The following is a 17,627-nucleotide window of genomic DNA, read 5'->3' on the forward strand; positions in this document are numbered from 1 at the left end:
TCACATGAGCTCGAGCTCAGAAAATCACTTTCAATCAAAAGGCGACAATATATTGAATAATGTATACATATTACCTTAAAGTTTTTTCGTTCACATTCCGATATGTCAACATTGTCTTCGATAAAGCTATCATTTTCTGAATCTCTACTTTGGGAGTCGGTGGTTGGTGATGGTACGTCGGTACGCTGTCGTTCGTTTCTTAGTTCCCATCAAACAAAAGGATCTCTACACCTCGCCCGCTCCCTTTCGGTTTTTCTTACCATCCCAAAGTTGCCAACTTTATCGTAGACGCAACCAACATATCTCATCTGAATCAATACTTTCCTAAACAACCAAATGAAATAATCTCAACCAAATCAGCCATTGTGAGAGAAACGGCTGCATTGGCACCCACCACTGGATCTCAGGGTCCGCACGATGATCCACCACCTTGCTGCCTCACGAGTCGCGACCTGCTTCCCACGCGAATCAGACATGACTCAAACATGGTATTAGCCTGGTCGCGTTCCTTGCTCCCGATTGATATCTCTCCGAGCGTGTTTGGTTGTTATCTCCATATTTGCCTCCATTGCATACTTGTCTCAGTTCAGCCTCCTGAGCCAAAACATGCCAAAAACCAACATCTGCATGTTGTTTGGTCGCCTGTATTGCATCTGTGGCCATTATAGGGCCGGCTGTTTGCTTGCACGCATATGTGCTTCAGGGGTTGATGTCTACTACGCAACCTTCTTCTTGTAGACTTGTGTTGGGCCTCCAAGCGCAGAGTTTTGTAGGACAGTAGCAAATTCCCTGAAGTGGATGACCTAAGGTTTATCAATTCGTGGGAGGCGTAGGATGAAGATGGTCTCAAACAACCCTGCAACCAAATAACAAAGAGTCTCTTGTGTCTCCAACACGCCCAATACAATGATAAATTTATATAGGTGCACTAGTTTGGCGAAGAGATGGTGACAAAAGTGTAATATGGATGGTAGAAATATATTTTTATAATCTGAATAAATAAAAACAGCAAGGTAGCAAGTAGTAAAAGTGAGCAAAAACGGTATTGCAATGCTTGAAAACAAGGCCTAGGGTTCACACTTTCACTAGTGCAAGTTCTCTCAACAATGATAACATAATTAAATCATATGGCAATCCCTCAACGTGCAACAAAGTGTCACTCCAAGGTTCCTATTGCGGAGAACATAAGATGAAATTGCTTGTAGGGTACGAAACCACCTCAAAGTTATTCTTTCCGGTCAATACATTGAGCTATTCCTACAAGTGTCACAAACATACCTAGAGTCCGTAGTAAAATAACACCATATGACACACATCAATCAACCCTAATGTCACCTAGATACTCCAATGTCACGACAAGTATCCATGGGTCAATTATACGATATGCATCAAACAACTTCAGATTCATAATATTCAATCCAACATAAAGAACCTCAAAGAGTGCCCCAAGGTTCCTACCGGAGAAATAAGGACGAAAACGTGCACCAACCCCTATGCATAGATTACCCCTATGTCACCTCGGGAATCCGCGAGTTGAGTGCCAAAACATACATCAAGTGAATCAATAGAACACCCCATTGTCACCACGGGTATCCTACGCAAGACATACATCAAGTTTTCTCAAATCCACAATAGTATTCAATCCGATAATAGTGAAACCTCAAAGTTAAAACTCAATTCATCACAAGAAGATAGAGGGGAAGAAACACCATATAATTCAACTATAATAACAAAGCTCGTGGTACATCAAGATCGTGCCAAATCAAGAACATGAGAGAGAGAGAGAGAGATCAAACACATAGCTACTGGTACATACCCTCAGCCCCGAGGGTGAACTACTCCCTCCTCGTCATGGAGACCGCCGGGATGATGAAGATGCCCACCGGTGATGGTTTTGCCCTCCGGTAGGGTGCCAGAACGGGCTTCCAATTGGTTTTTCATGGCTACAGAGGCTTGCGGCGGTGGAACTCCTGATCTAGGTTTCGTTCTGGGGGTTTCACAATTTATAGGAATTTTTGGGGTCGGTCTCATGTCAGGGGGTTCCCGAGGGACCCACAAGCCAGGGGGCGCTCCCTAGGGGGGGGGGGGCGCCCTCCACCCTTGTGGTTGCCTTGGGACTCCTCTGGTCCATGTCCGATGCTCCGTGGGCTTCTTCTGGTCCATAAAAAATCACCGTAAATTTTCAGCTCGTTTGGACTCCGTTTGATATTCCTTTTCTGTAAAACTCAAAAACAAGGAAAAAACAGAAAGTGGCACTGGGCTCTAGGTTAATAGGTTAGTCCAAAAAATAATACAAAATAGCATATTAATGCGTATAAAACATCAAAAATAGATAATATAATAGCATGGAACAATAAAAAAATTATAGATACGTTGGAGACGTATCAAGCATCCCCATGCTTAATTCCTGCTCGCCCTCGAGTAGGTTAATGATAAAAACAGAATTTTTGATGTGGAATGCCACCTAACATATTTATCCATGTAATCCTCTTTATTGTGGCAAGAATATTCAGATCCATAGGATTCAAAATAAAAGTTTAATATTGACATAAAAACAATAATACTTCAAGCATACTAATGAAGCAATCATGTCTTCTCAAAATATCATGGCCAAAGAAAGTTATCCCTACAAAATCATAGAGTCTGGCTATTCTCCATCTTCATCACTCAAAGTATTAAATCATGCACAACCCTGATGACAAGCCAAGCAATTGTTTCATACTTTTAGTGTTCTCAAACTTTTTCAACTTTCACGCAATACATGAGCGCGAACCATGGATATAGCACTATAGGTGGAATAGAATATGGTGGTTGTGGAGAAGACAAAAAGAAGGAGATAGTCTCGCACCAACTAGGCGTATTAACGGGTAATGGGGATGCCCATCAATAGATATCAATGTGAGTGAGTAGGGATTGCCATGCAATGGATGCACTTGAGCTATAAGTGTATGAAAACTCAAAAAGAAACTAAGTGGGTGTGCATCCAACTCGCTTGCTCACAAAGACCTAGGGCAATTTGAGGAAGCCCATCATTGGAATATACAAGACAAGTTCTTATAATGAAAAATTCCAACTAGTATATGTAAGTGACAACATAGGAGACTTTCTATCATGAAGATCATGGTGCTACTTTGAAGCACAAGTGTGGAAAAAGGATAGTAACATTGTCCCGTCTCTCTTTTTCTCTCATTTTTTAGTTTCTTTGGCCTCTTTTTTTGTTTGGGCTCTTTGGCCTCTTTTTATTTTAATTTTTCGTCCGGATCCTCATCCCAAATTGTGAGGGAATCGTAGTCTCCATCATCCTTTTCCTCACATGGGACAATGCTCTAATAATGATGATCATCACACTTTTATTTACTTTACAACTCAAGAATTACAACTCGATACTTAGAACAAATATATGACTCTATATGAATGCCTCCAGCGGTGTACCGGATGTGCAATGACTCAAGAGTGACATGTATAAAAAATATGAATGGTGGCTTTGCCACAAATACGATGTCAACTATATCAACATGCAAAGCAATATGACAATGATGAAGTGTGTCATAATAAACAGAACGGTGGAAGTTGCATGGCAATATATCTCAGAATGGCTATGGAAATGCCATAATAGGTAGGTAGGGTGGCTATTTTGAGGAACATATATGGTGGGTGTAATGCACCGGCGGAAGTTGCGCGCTACTAGAGAGGCTAGCAATGGTGGAAGGGTGAGAGTGTGTATAATCCATGGACTCAACATTAGTCATAAAGAACTCACATACTTATTGCAAAAGTTTATTAGCTATCGAAACAAAGTACTACATGCATGTTCCTAGGGGGATAGATTGGTAGGAAAAGACCATTGCTCGTCCCCCGACCGCCACTCATAAGGAAGACAATAAATAAATAAATCATGCTCCGACTTCATCACATAACGGTTCATCATACATGTATGCTCCGGGAATCACAAACTTTAACACAAGTATTTCTACCAATCCACAATTACTCACTAGCATGACTCTAATATCACCATCTTTATATCTCAAAACAAATGCAAGGAATCAAACTTCTCATATTATTCAATGCTCTTATATGAAAGTTTTTATTAAATCCCTCTTGGATGCCTATCATATTAGTACTAAATTCATAACCTAAGAAAATTACCATGCTGTTTCAAGACTCTGAAAATAATATAAGTGAAGCATGAGAGTTCATCAATTTCTTCAAAATAAAACCACCGCCGTGCTCTAAAAAGATATAAGTGAAGCACTAGAGCACTACCCAGCTCAAAAGATATAAGTGAAGCACAATGGGTATTCTAATAAATTAACGATTAATGTGTGTCCCTCTCAAAAGGTGTGTACATCAAGGAAGATTGTGGCAAACTAAAAAACAAATACTCATATCATATAAGACGCTCCAAGCAAAACATATATCATGTGGTGAATAAAAATATAGCCTCAAGTAAATTTACCGATGAATGAAGACGAAAGAGGGGATGCCATCCGGGGAATCCCCAAGCTTAGATTCTTGGTTGTCCTTGAATATTACCTTGGGGTGCCTTGGGCATCCTCAAGCTTAGGCTCTTTCCACTCCTTATGTTGGGAAACATAGTATGCAATTTCAAAAAATTTCCTACACTCATGCAAGATCTATCTAGGAGATGCATAGCAACGAGAGGGGAAGAGTGTGTCCATGTACCCTCGTAGACCGAAAGAGGAAGCGTTTGACAACACGGTTGATGTAGTCGAACTTCTTGTCGTTCACACCGATCAAGCACCGAACATACGACACCTCTGAGTTTTGCACACGTTCAGCTCGATGACGTCCCTCGAACTCTTGATCCAGCAAAGTGTCGAGGGAGAGTTCCGTCAACACGACAGCGTGGTGAAGGTGATCGTGAAGTGATCCGCGCAGGGCTTTGCCTAAGCATTACGTGAATAAGACCGGAGGCGTAAACCGTGGAGGGAGGCTTCGCACACGGCTAATTGATGTTGTTGTCTGTTCTAGGAGCCTCCCCCCTCATATATATAGCTGGGAGGGAGAGGGGGCAGCCAAGGGGGCGCCCAAGTAGGAGGAATCCTACTTGGGGCCCTAATCCTATTCGCCCCCCTTACCATAATTCCCGGAGGAGGAAGGAAGGAGGAGGGGGAGAGAAGGAAGGGGGAGGCCGAATCCCTCCGCTTCCTTTCTCTCTTTTCTCCTCTTTCCTTCCCCCTATTTCGGCCTACATGGGGCGCACTAGCCCCTAAGGGCTGGTCTATCCCACTCTTGGCCCATTAGTCCCATGTAGTTGCCGGGGGGATGCTCGGAACCCCTTCTGGTGACCCGATATGTACCCGGTACCCCCGGAACACTTCCGGTGTTCGAATACCATCGTCCTATATATGAATCTTTACCTCTTGACCATTTTGAGACTCCTCGCCATATCCGTGATCTCATCCGGGACTCCAAACAACATTCGGTCACCAAATCACATAACTCATATAATACAAAATCGTCATCGAACGTTAAGCGTACGGACCGTACGGGTTCGAGAACTATGTAGACATGACTGAGGCACCTCTCCAGTCAATAACCAACAACGGAACCTGGATGCTCGTATTGGTTCCTACATATTCTACGAAGATCTTTGTCGGTCGTACCGCAATGACAACATACGTTATTCCCTTTGTCATCGGTATGTTACTTGCCCGAGATTCGATCGTCGGTATCTTCATACCTAGTTCAATCTCATTACCGGCAAGTCTCTTTACTCGTTCCGTAATACATCATCCCGCAACTAACTCATTAGTCACATTTCTTGCAAGGCTTCTTATGATGTGTATTATCAAGAGGGCCCAGAGATACCTCTCCGATACTCGGAGTGTCAAATCCTAATCTCGATCTATGCCAACCCAACAAACACCTTTGGAGATACCTGTAGAGCACCTTTATAATCACCCAGTTACGTTGTGACGTTTGATAGCACACAAGGCATTCCTCCGGTATCCGGGAGTTGCATAGTCTCATAGTCAAAGGAATATGTATATGACATGAAGAAAGCTATGGAAATAAAACTGAACGATCAATATGCTAAGCTAACGTATGGGTCATGTCTATCACATCATTCTCCTAATGATGTGATCCCTTTCATCAAATGACAAGACATGTCTATGGTTAGGAAACTTAACCATCTTTGATTAACGAGCTAGTCTAGTAGAGCCTTCCTAGGGACACAGTGTTTTGTCTATGTATTCGCACATGTATCAAGTTTCCAGTTAATACATTTCTAGCATGAATAATAAACATTTATCATGATATAAGGAAATATAAAATAACAACTTTATTATTGCCTCTAGGGCATATTTCCTTTAGTCTCCTACTTGCACTAGAGTCAATAATCTAGTTCACATCGCCATGTGATTTAACACCAATAATTCACATCTTTATGTGATTAACACCCATAGTTCACATCGCCATGTGACCAACACCCAAAGGGTTTACTAGAGTCAATAATCTAGTTCACATCGCTATATGATTAACACCCCAAGAGTACTAAGGTGTGATCATGTTTTGCTTGTGAGAGAAGTTTAGTCAACGGGACTGCCACATTCAGATCCGTATGTATTTTGCAAATTTCTATGTCTACAATGCTCTACATGGAGATACTCTAGCTAATTGCTCCCACGTTCAATACGTATCTAGATTCAGACTTAGAGTCATCTAGATCAGTGTCAAAGCTTGCATCGATATAACTCTTTATGATGAACTCTTTATCACCTCCATAATCGAGAAACATTTCCTTAGTTTTCTTAGTTAACTAATGATAATTTTGACTGTTGTCCTGTGATCTAATCCTGGATCACTATTGTACCCTTTTGCCAAACTCATGGCAAGGTACACAATAGGTCTGGTATACATCATGGCATATTTTATAGAACCTATGGCTGAGGAATAGGGAATGCCTTTCATTCTCTCTCTATCTTCTGTCCTGGTCGGGTTTTGAGTCTTACACAACTTCATACCTGTACAACTCAGGCAAGAACTCCTTCTTTGACTAATCCATTCCGAAGTCCTTCAAAATCTTATCAAGGTATGTACTCATCGAAAGTCTTTATCAAGCGTCTTGATCTATCTCTATGGATCTTGATGCCCAATATGTAAGCAGCTTCACCGAGGTCTTTCTTTGAAAAACTCCTTTCAAACACTCCTTTATGCTTTCTAGAAAATTCTACATCATTTCCGATCAACAATATGTCATTCACATATACTTATTAGAAAGGTTGTAGTGCTCCCACTCACTTTCTTGTAAATACAGGCTTCACCGCAAGTCTGTATAAAACTACATGCTTTGATCAACTCATCAAAGCGTATATCCCAACTCCGAGATGCTTGCACCAGTCCATAGATGGATCGCTGGAGCTTGCACACTTTGTCAACACCTTTAGGATTGACAAAACCTTTTGGTTGCATCATATACAACTCTTCTTTAATAAATCCATTTAAGGAATGTAGTTTTGACATCCATTTGCCAAATTTCATAAAATGCGGCAATTGCTAACATGATTCGGACAGACTTAAGCATTGATACGAGTGACAAAATCTCATTGTAGTCAACACCTTAAACTTGTCGAAAACCTTTTTGCGACAATTTGAGCTTTGTGGATAGTAACACTACCATTAGTGTTCTTCTTCCTCTTGAAGATCCATTTATTCTGAATGCCTTGCCGATCATCGGGCAAGTCCACCAAAGTCCACACTTTGTTCTCATACATGGATCGTATCTCAGATTTCATGGCCTCAAGCCATCTGTTGGAATGTGGGTGCATCATAGCTTCTTCATAGTTCGTAGGTTCGCCATGGTCTAATAACATGACTTCCAGGACATGATTACTGTACCACTCTGGTGCGGAACGTGCTCTGTTCGACCTACGAGGTCCAGTAGTAACTTGATCCGAAGTTTCATGATCATCATCATTAGCTTCCTCTCTAGTTGGTGTAGGCATCACAGGAACGGATTTCACTGATGTGCTACTTTCCAATCCAAGAGAAGGTACAATTACCTCATGAAGTTCTACTTTCCTCCCAGTCACTTCTTTCGAGAGAAACTCCTTCTCTAGAAAGGTTCCATTCTCGGCAACAAAGATCTTTCCTTCGGATCTATGGTACAAGGTGTACCCAATTGTTACCTTAGGGTATCCTATGAAGATGCACTTCTCCGATTTGGGTTCGAGCTTATCAGGCTGAAGCCTTTTGACATAAGTTTCGCAACCCCAAACTTTAAGAAATGATAGCTTAGGTTTCTTGCCAAACCATAGTTCATTCGGTGTCATCTCAACGGATTTAGACGGTGTCCTATTTAATGTGAATGCAACTGTCTCTAATGCATAACCCCAAAACGATAGTGGTAAATCGGTAAGAGACATCATAGATCACACCATATCTAATAAAGTACGGTTACGACATTTGGACACACCATTATGCTGTGGTGTTCCAGGTGGCCTGAGTTGTGAAACTATTCCACAATGTTTTAAATGAAGGCCAATCTCGTAACTCAAATATTCGCCTCCACGATCAGATCGTAGAAACTTTATTTTCTTGTTACGATGATTCTCCACTTCACTCTAAAATTCTTTGAACTTTTCAAATGTTTCAGACTGGTGTTTCATTAAGTAGATATACCCATATTTGCTCAAATCATCTGTGAAGGTCAGAAAATAACAATACCCGCAGCGAGCCTCAACACTCATCAGACTGCATACATCAGTATGTATTATTTCCAATAAGTCATTAGCTCGCTCCACCGTTCCAGGAAACGGAGTTTTAGTCATCTTGCCCATGAGGCATGGTTTGCATGTATCAAATGATTCATAATCAAGTGATTCCAAAAGTCCATCTGTATGGAGTTTCTTCGTGCGCTTTATACCAATATGACCTAGAAGGCAGTGCCACAAGTATGTTGCAATATCATTATCAACTTTGCATCTTTTGGCATCAATATTATGAATATGTGTATCACTACGATCGATATTGAACAAACCATTCACCTTGGTTGTATGACCACAGAAGATTTTATTCACGTAAACATAACAACAATTATTCGCTGACTTTAAATGAATAACCGTATTGCAATAAACATGATCTAATCATATTCATGTTTAACGCAAACACCAAATAACATTTATTTTAGGTTCAACACTAATCCCGAAGGTAGAGGGAGTGTGCGATGGTGATCGTATCAACCTTGGAATCACTTCCAACACACATCGTCACTTTGCTCTTAACTAGTCTATGTTCATTCTGCAACTCCTGTTTCGAGTTACTAATCTCAGCAACTAAACCGGTATCAAATACCCAGGGGTTGCTATGAACACTAGTAAATTTACACATCAATAATATGCATATCAAATATACCTTTGTTCACTTTGCCATCCTTCTTATCCGCCAAATATTTGGGGTAGTTCCGCTTCGAGTGACCATTCCCTTTGCAGTAGAAACACTCAGTTTCAGGCTTAGGTCTAGCTTTGGGCTTCTTCACGGGAGTGGCAACTTGCTGTCATTCTTCTTGAAGTTACCTTTCTTTTCCTTTGCCCTTTCTCTTGAAACTAGAGTTCTTGTTAACCTTCAACACTTGATGCTCTTTCTTGATTTCTACCTTCGCCGGTTTCAGCATCACGAAGAGATCGAGAATCTTTTCCGTTATCCCTTGCACATTATAGTTTATCACGAAGTTCTAGTAGCTTGGTGATAGTGACTAGAGAACTCTGTCAATCACTATCTTATCTGGAAGATTAACTCCCACTTGATTCAAGTGATTGTAGTGCCTTGACATTCCGAGCACATGCTCACTAGCTGAGCTATTCTCCTCCATCTTGTAGCTATAGAACTTGATGGAGAGTTCATATCTCTCAACTCGGGAATTTGCTAGAAATATTAACTTCAACTCTTGGAACATGTCATATGCTCCATGACGTTCAAAATGTCTTTGAAGTCCCGATTCTATGCCGTAAAGCATGGCGCACTAAACTATGAAGTAGTCATCATATCGAGGTAGTCAAACGTTCATAACGTCTGCATCAGCTCCTGCAATAGGTCTGTCACCTAGCAGTGCATCAAGGACATAATTCTTCTGTGCAGCAATGAGGGTAATCCTTAGATCACGGACCCAGTCCGCATCATTGCTACTATCATCTTTCAACTTATTTTTCTCTAGGAACATATCGTAAAATAAACAGGGAACTACATCGTGAGCTATTGATCTACAACATAGATATGCAAATACTATCAGGACTAATTTCATGATAAATTAAGTTCAATCAATCAAATTACTTAAGAACTCCCACTTAGATAGACATCTCTCAAGTCATCTAAGTGAAACGTGATCCAAATCAACTAAACCATGTCCGATCATCACGTGAGATTGAGTAGTCATCAATGGTGAACATCTCTATGTTGATCATATCTACTATATGATTCACATTCGACCTTTCGGTCTCCAGTGTTCCGTGGCCATGTCTGTACATGCCAGGCTTGTCAAGTTTAACCCGAGTATTCCGCATGTGCAAAACTGTCTTGCACCCGTTGTATGTGAACGTAGAGCCTATCACACCCGATCATCACGTGGTGTCTCAGCACGAAGAACTGTCGCAATGGTGCATACTCAGGGAGAACACCTATACCTTGAAATTTAAGTAAGGGATCATCTTATAATACTACCGCCGTACTAAGAAAAATAAGATGCATAAAAGATAAACATCACATGCAATCAAAAATATGTGACATGATATGGCCATCATCATCTTGTGCCTTTGATCTCCATCTCCAAAGCACCGTCATGATCTCCATCGCCACCGGCTTGACACCTTGATCTCCATCGTAGCGTTGAGGTCGTCTTGACAACTATTGCTTCTACAACTATCGCTAACGTATAGTGATAAAGTAAAGCAATTACATGGCGTTTGCATTTCATAGAATAAAGTGACAACCATAAGGCTCCTGCCAGTTGCCGATAACTTTTACAAAACATGATCATCTCATACAACAACTTATATCACATCATGTCTTGACCATATCACATCACAACATGCCTGCAAAAACAAGTTAGACGTCCTCTACTTTGTTGTTGCAAGTTTTGCGTGGCTGCTATGGGCTTCTAGCAAGAACCGTTCTTACCTACGCATCAAAACCACAATGGTGATTTATCAAGTTTGCTGTTTTAACCTTCAACAAGGACCGGCCGCAGTCAAATTTGATTCAACTAAAGTTGGAGAAACAGACACCCGCCAGCCACCTTTATGCAAAACTAGTTGCATGTCTGTCGGTGGAACCGGTCTCATGAACGTGGTCATGTAAGGTTGGTCCAGGCCGCTTCATCCAACAATACCTCCAAATCAAAATAAGGCATTGGTGGTAAGCAGTATGACGATCACCGCCCACAACTCTTTGTGTTCTACTCATGCATATCATCTGCGCATAGACCTGGCTCGAACTCCACTGCTGGGAAACGTAGCATGCAATTTCAAAAAAATTCCTACGCTCACGCAAGATATATCTAGGAGATGCATAGCAACGAGAGGGGAAGAGCGTGTCCACGTACCCTCGTAGACCGAAATCGGAAGCGTTTGACAACGCGGTTGATGTAGTCGAACTTCTTCTCGTTCCAACCGATCAAGCACCGAACGTACGGCACCTCCGAGTTCTGCACACGTTCAACTTGATGACATCCCTCGAACTCTTGATCCAGCAAAGTGTCAAGGGAGAGTTTCGTCAGCACGACGGCGTGGTGACGGTGATGATGAAGTGATCCGCGCAGGGCTTCGCCTAAGCACTACGTGAATATGACTGGAGGCGTAAACCGTGGAGGGAGGCTTCGCACACGGCTAACAGATGTTGTTGTCTGTTCTAGGAGCCTCCCCCTCATATATATAGGTGGGAGGGAGAGGGGGCAGCCAAGGGGGCGCCCAAGTAGGAGGAATCCTACTTGGGGCCCTAATCCTATTCGCCCCCTTACCATAATTCCCGGAGGAGGAAGGAAGGAGGAGGGGGGAGAGAAGGAAGGGGGAGGCCGAATCCCTCCACTTCCTTTCTCTCTTCTCCTCTTTCCTTCCCCCCAATTTCGGCCTACATGGGGCGCACCAGCCCCTTAGGGGCTGGTCTATCCCACTCTTGGCCCATTAGGCCCATGTAGTTGCCAGGGGATGCACGGAACCCCTTCTGGTGACCCGATATGTACCCGGTACCTCCGGAACAGTTCTGGTGTTCGAATACCATCGTCCTATATATGAATCTTTACCTCTCGACCATTTCGAGACTCCTCTTCATATCCGTGATCTCATCCGGGACTCCGAACAACATTCGGTCACCAAATCACATAACTCATATAATACAAAATCGTCATCGAACATTAAGCGTGCGGACCATACGGGTTCGAGAACTATGTAGACATGACCGAGGCACCTCTCCGGTCAATAACCAACAATGGAACCTGCATGCTCATATTGGTTCCTACATATTCTATGGAGATCTTTGTCGGTCGTACCGCAATGACAACATACTTATTCCCTTTGTCATTGTTATGTTACTTGCCCGAGATTCAATCGTCGGTATCTTCATACCTAGTTCAATCTCGTTACCGGAAAGTCTCTTTACTCGTTCCTTAATACATCATCCCGCAACTAAATCATTAGTCACATTGCTTGCAAGGCTTCTTATGATGTGTATTACCGAGAGGGCCCAGAGATACCTCTCCGATACTTGGAGTGACAAATCCTAATCTCGATCTATGCCAACCCAACAAACACCTTCGGAGATACATGTAGAGCATCTTTGTAATCACCCAGTTACGTTGTGACGTTTGATAGCACACAAGGCATTCCTTCGGTATCCGGGAGTTGATTAATTTCATAGTCAAAGGAATATGTATATGACATGAAGAAAGCTATAGCAATAAAACTGAACGATCAATAAGCAAAGCTAACGGATGGGTCATGTCCATCACATCATTCTCCTAATGATGTGATCCCGTTCATCAAATGACAACACATCTCTATGGTTAGGAAACTTAACCATCTTTGATTAACGAGCTAGTCTAGTAGCGGCTTACTAGGGACACAGTGTTTTGTCTATGTATTCACACATGTATCAAGTTTCCGGTTAATACAATTCTAGCATGAATAATAAACATTTATCATGATACAAGGAAATATAAAATAACAACTTTATTATTGCCTCTAGGGCATATTTCCTTCACCTTATTCCATAGTCCATCAAATCTTTACCCAAAACTTGAAAACTTCACAACACAAAACTCAAGAGAAAACTTGTAAGCTCCGTTAGTATAATAAAGCAAATCACCACTTAGGTACAGTTGTGAACTCATTCTAAATTTATATTGGTGTTATATCTACTATATTCAGACTTCTCCATGGTTCATACCCTCTGATACTACCCATAGATCCATCAAAATAAGCAAACAACACAATGAAAACAAAATCTGTCAATAACAGAACAATCTTTAGTAATCTGGAAACTTCCTATACTTCTGTAACTCCAAAAATTCTGAAAAATTAGGACAATCTAGGCAATTTTATATCAATATTTTATAAAAATTTCAGATCAAAATCATGCTTCTGTGAATTTCTAAAATTCTGGCAATGAGCGCAAAATTTTCTGTTTTTCAACAAGATCAAATCAACTATCACCATAGACCATCCCAAAGGTCTTACTTGGCACTTTATTGAAACAAAAACTATAAAACATGATTACTACAGTAGTATAATCACGTGAACACATAGAAACAACAGGGGTAAATTTTGGATTGTCTCCCAACAGGTGCTTTTCTTTAATGCCTTTCGAGCTAGGCATGATGATGTCAATGATGCTCACATAGAAGATAAGAATTGAAACATAATGGGAGCATCAAGAAGAATATGACTAGCACATTTAAGTCTAACCCACTTCCTATGCATAGGGATTTTTTGAGCAAACAACTTATGGGAACAAGAACCAACTAGCATAGGAAGGTAAAACAAGCAAGACTTCAAAACTTTCAACACATAGAGAGGAAACTTGATATTATTGCAATATGTAAAAGCATATGTTCCTCTCTTATAATAATTTTAAGTAGCATCATGAATGAATTCAACAATATAACCATCACATAAGCATTATTTTCATGATGCACAAGCATAGAAATTTTACTACTCTCCACATAAGCAAAATTCTTCTCATTCGGAATAGCGGGAGTAGCATAAGAAACTCGAATACTATAAATTATTTCCACATTAAAAGAGTAATGTTCAGAAAAAGGGTAATCATAATCATGACAAGTTTTATAAATATAACCATCACTAGTTTTTATAACATAAGTGTAATCACAATAATCATCATAAGTAGCAACTTCGTTCTCATCATAATCAATCAAAACCTCTTCCAAGATAGTGGAATCATTACTAAATAAAGTCATGACCTCTCCAAATCCAGTTTTATCATTATAATAAAATTCAACACCCTCCAAAATAGTGGGATAATTATTATCTAAAGTTGACACTCGTCTAAGCCCACTTTCATAAATATTGCAATCATCATAAGTCAGAGGCATGCTATCATCATAATAAATTTGCACATCAAAGCTTGGGAGACTAAAAATATCATCTTCATTAAGCATAGCATCCCCAAGCTTGGGACAAACATTAATTGCAGCAAATAAATTCTCAAACATGCCATTCTCATCCAACATAGCATCCCCAAGCTTGTGGCTTTGCATATCATATGCATAATCACTCTCATCATTAATAGTATGAATGACACCAATAGTATAGCAATTATTATTGTCACAATTTTCTAAGTTGGTGCCAAAAAGATTCTCAAGATTATAACAAGTATCATTACTTTCCCAATCATAATCATCACAATGAGTAATAGGCATAACAAAATCATCCTCAATAGTTTCTTCAGACTTTGTACCATAAGGCAAAGAATCAATATCATCATCAAGATATCATCTTCCACATTTATTTTTGATTCACTCTCATGAGGCATATCAATAATAGGAGCAACATCATTTGGGAGGGATACCTTTTTACCTTTGCTTCTCTGTATTTTCTTTTTCTTCTCCACATCATGTGTGGGTTTAATCAACTATTTGGAGCTCCTTATTGATGATATTGGTTGCATAGGAAGTTCATTCTCGTAACCTGTTTCACGAGAGACAATAGGAGCGAAAGTGGAGAGCTTTACCCTTTCATTAGTATTTCTTTTATATTCTAATGATTTTCCCATCTTTCTATAGATGGCAATATAAGCATTCTCATTGCAATTTACCACGCAAAACATATAGATTTCTTTAAGAGTAGTTTCAGCATGGTCGGTGAATATGAACGCTTCAAACCAACTATTTTTATGTGCCAATTCTTCACACCCCAAAAATAAACAGAGTTCATTATAAAGTTCAATGGTGATCAAGTTATTGCAATATTTGGTCACAATTCGATCATGAAAAAGTATGCATTGAAAATTAAGATGACAAACTCTATTGCAAAGTTCACAAGTAATGGGATGAAGAAAGCATAATTTTGTAGCAAATTTATCTATCACCTTAAGCCACCAATTGGTTTCATCATGTTTATGCTTCTTACAATATCTATCATCCCTATAAGGCATGTCTTCACAAACTTTATTCACTCCACAAAAATTGACATGCTTATAAGAAACTTCTTTATCATGACTAGTGCAATCATCATTAGTATTATGAATATTCATAGCAAGCACACTAACAACATTGCAATCATGTTTATCATTCAAAGATTTCATGCCAAACATTTTACTAACTTCTTCTTCTAACACTTGAGCACAATTTTCCTTTCCATCATTTTCATGAAAGGCAATAAAAAGATGAAGCATATGAGGCAACCTCAATTCCATTTTTCTGTAGTTTTCTTTGAAAGACTAGACTAGTGATAAAACAAGAAACTAAAAGATTCGATTGCAAAATCTAAAGATATACCTTCAAGCACTAGCCTCCCCGGCAACGGCGCTAGAAAAGAGCTTGATGTCTACTACGCAACCTTCTTCTTGTAGACTCATGTTGGGCCCCCAAGCGCAGAGTTTTGTAGGACACTAGCAAATTTCCCTCAAGTGGATGACCTAAGGTTTATCAATCTGTGGGAGGCATGGGATGAAGATGGCCTCCGCAACCAAATAACAAAGAGTCTCTTGTGTCCCCAACACACCCAATACAATGGTAAATTGTATAGGTGAACTAGTTCGGCGAAGAGATGGTGATAAAAGTGTAATATGGATGGTAGAAATATATTTTTATAATCTGAATAAATTAAAACAGCAAGGTAGCAAGTAGTAAAAGTGAGCAAAAACGGTATTGCAATGCTTGAAAACAAGGCCTAGGGTTCATACTTTCACTAGTGCAAGTTCTCTCAGCAATGATAACATAATTAAATCATATGGAAATCCCTCAACGTGCAACAAAGAGTCCCAAAGTTCCTATCGCGGAGAACATAAGATGAAATTGCTTGTACGGTACGAAACCACCTCAAAGTTATTCTTTTCGATCAATCAGTTGAGCTATTCCTATAAGTGTCACAAACAGCCCTAGAGTTTGCAGTAAAATAACACCATATGACACACATCAATCAACCCTAATATCACCTAGATACTCCAATGTCACCACAAGTATCCGTGGGTCAATTATACGATATGCATCAAACAACTTTTGATTCACAATATTCAATCCAACATAAAGAACCACAAAGAGTGCCCCAAGATTCCTACAGGAGAAACAAGGACGAAAACGTGCATCAAACCCTATGCATAGATTACCCCAATGTCACCCCGAGAATCCGTGAGTTGAGTGCCAAAACATACATCAAGTGAATCAATAGAACACCCCATTGTCACCATGGGTATCCCACGCAAGAAATACATCAAGTGTTCTCAAATCCATAATAGTATTCAGTCCGATAATAGTGAAACCTCAAAGGTAAAACTCAATTCATCACAAGAAGATAGAGGGGGAGAAACACCATATGATTCAACTATAGTAACAAAGCTTGTGGTACATCAAGATCGTGCCAAATCAAGAACACGAGAGAGAGAGGGAGATCAAACACATAGCTACTGGTACATACCCTCAGCCCCGAGGGTGAACTACTCCCTCCTCGTTATGGAGACCGCCAGGATGATGAAGATGCCCACCGGTGATGGTTTCGCCCTCCGGCAGGGTGCCAGAAAGGGCTCCCGATTGGTTTTTCGTGGCTACAGAGGTTTGCGGCGGCGGAAATCCCGCTCTAGGTTTCTTTCTGGGGGTTTCATGATTTATAGGAATTTTTGGCGTAGGTCTCACATCAGGGGGGTTCCCGAGGGACCCACAAGCCAGGGGGCACGCCCTAGGGGGGGCCCTCCACCCTTGTGGTTGCCTCGGGACCCCTCTTTTCCATCTTCGATGCTCCATGGGCTTCTTCTGGTCCGTAAAAATCACCGTAAATTTTCAGCTCGTTTGGACTCCGTTTGATATTCCTTTTCTGTAAACTCATAAACAAGGAAAAAACAGAAACTGGCACTGGGCTCTAGGTTAATAGGCTTGTCCCAAAAATAATATAAAATAGCATATTAATGCATATAAAACATTCAAAAAAGATAATATAATAGCA

This window comes from Triticum aestivum, chromosome 4D (genome assembly GCF_018294505.1).
Source record: "Triticum aestivum cultivar Chinese Spring chromosome 4D, IWGSC CS RefSeq v2.1, whole genome shotgun sequence".
Taxonomy (NCBI): Eukaryota; Viridiplantae; Streptophyta; class Magnoliopsida; order Poales; family Poaceae; genus Triticum; species Triticum aestivum.